Source organism: Echiichthys vipera (genome assembly GCF_963691815.1).
Source record: "Echiichthys vipera genome assembly, chromosome: 12".
NCBI classification, from domain to species: domain Eukaryota; kingdom Metazoa; phylum Chordata; class Actinopteri; order Perciformes; family Trachinidae; genus Echiichthys; species Echiichthys vipera.
The window spans coordinates 31,530,725-31,533,391 of NC_139837.1; positions in this window are offsets into that span (position 1 = coordinate 31,530,725).

Consider the following 2,667-nt stretch of genomic DNA (forward strand, 5'->3'; position numbering starts at 1 on the left):
TGTGACAAAAAGACTAAAAACAGATGAAAACATCGCAAAAGCGTGATGAAACGCCTAAAAAAAAGATGAAAACACCACAAAAACATGACAAAACAACTAAAAACAGACGAAAACACCACAAAATTAACAAAAAAAAAGATGAAAACACCAAAAAAACGTGATGAACCGACTTAAAACAGAGGAAAACACCACATAATCGTAATGAAACAACTAAAAACAGACACAAAGCTCCATAAAACATGACAAAACAACTAAAAACAGACACAAAACTCCACAAAAACGTGATGAAACGACTAAAAACAGATGAAAACACCAAAAAAACCTGACAAAAAGACTAAAAACGGATGAAAACACCACAAAACGTGATAAGACAACTAAAAACAGACGAAACACACCACAAAAACGTGATGAAAAGACTAAAAACAGATGAAAACACCACAAAAGACGTGATGAAACAACTAAAAACAAACGCAAGACACCACAAAAAAAACTGAAAACAGACGAAAACACCACAGAAACGTAATGAACCGACTTAAAACAGATGAAAACACCAAAAAAACCTGACAAAAACGACTAAAAACGGATGAAAACACCACAAAAACGTGATTCAACAACTAAAACCCAGATGAAACACACCACAAAAGACTTGATGAAACAACTAAAAACAAACGCAAGACACCACAAAAAAACTGAAAACAGACGAAAACACCACAAAAACGTGATGAACCGACTTAAAACAGATGAAAACACCACAAAATGTGACAAATCGACTAAAAACAGACGAAAACACCAGAAGAACATGACATAACAAGTAAAAACAGACGCAAAACTCCAGAAAAACATGATGAAACGACTAAAAACAGATGAAAACACCACAAAAACGTGATAAAACAACTATAAACAGATTAAACACACCACAAAAGACGTGATGAAACAAATAAAAACAAACGCAAGACACCACAAAAAAAAACTGAAAACAGACGCAAAACTCCAGAAAAACATGATGAAACACCTAAAAACAGATGCAAAACTAAACAAAAACGTGATGGAACGACTAAAAACAGATGAAAACACCACAAAAACATGATAAAACAACTAAAAACAGACGAAACACACCACAAAAACTTGATGAAACGACTAAAAACAGACGCAAGACACCACAAAAATGTGACAAAAAGACTAAAAACAGATGAAAACAGCGCAAATACGTGATGAAACACCTAAAAAAAGATGAAAACACCACAAAAACGTGAAAAAATGACTAAAAACAGACGCAAGACACCACAAAAATGTGATGAACCGACTTAAAACAGATGAAAACACCACAAAATGTGACAAATCGACTAAAAACAGACGAAAACATCAGAAGAACATGACATAACAACTAAAAACAGACGCAAAACTCCAGAAAAACATGATGAAACGACTAAAAACAGATGAAAACACCACAAAAACGTGATAAAACAACTAAAAACAGACGAAACACACCACAAAAACGTGATGAAACGACTAAAAACAGACGCAAGACACCACAAATATGTGACAAAAAGACTAAAAACAGATGAAAACATCGCAAAAGCGTGATGAAACGCCTAAAAAAAAGATGAAAACACCACAAAAACATGACAAAACAACTAAAAACAGACGAAAACACCACAAAATTAACAAAAAAAAAGATGAAAACACCAAAAAAACGTGATGAACCGACTTAAAACAGAGGAAAACACCACATAATCGTAATGAAACAACTAAAAACAGACACAAAGCTCCATAAAACATGACAAAACAACTAAAAACAGACACAAAACTCCACAAAAACGTGATGAAATGACTAAAAACAGATGAAAACACCAAAAAAACCTGACAAAAAGACTAAAAACGGATGAAAACACCACAAAACGTGATAAGACAACTAAAAACAGACGAAACACACCACAAAAACGTGATGAAAAGACTAAAAACAGATGAAAACACCACAAAAGACGTGATGAAACAACTAAAAACAAACGCAAGACACCACAAAAAAAACTGAAAACAGACGAAAACACCACAGAAACGTAATGAACCGACTTAAAACAGATGAAAACACCAAAAAAACCTGACAAAAACGACTAAAAACGGATGAAAACACCACAAAAACGTGATTCAACAACTAAAACCCAGATGAAACACACCACAAAAGACTTGATGAAACAACTAAAAACAAACGCAAGACACCACAAAAAAACTGAAAACAGACGAAAACACCACAAAAACGTGATGAACCGACTTAAAACAGATGAAAACACCACAAAATGTGACAAATCGACTAAAAACAGACGAAAACACCAGAAGAACATGACATAACAAGTAAAAACAGACGCAAAACTCCAGAAAAACATGATGAAACGACTAAAAACAGATGAAAACACCACAAAAACGTGATAAAACAACTATAAACAGATTAAACACACCACAAAAGACGTGATGAAACAAATAAAAACAAACGCAAGACACCACAAAAAAAAACTGAAAACAGACGCAAAACTCCAGAAAAACATGATGAAACGACTAAAAACAGATGAAAACACCACAAAACGTGATAAGACAACTAAAAACAGACGAAACACACTACAAAAACTTGATGAAACGACTAAAAACAGATGAAAACACCACAAAAACGTGACA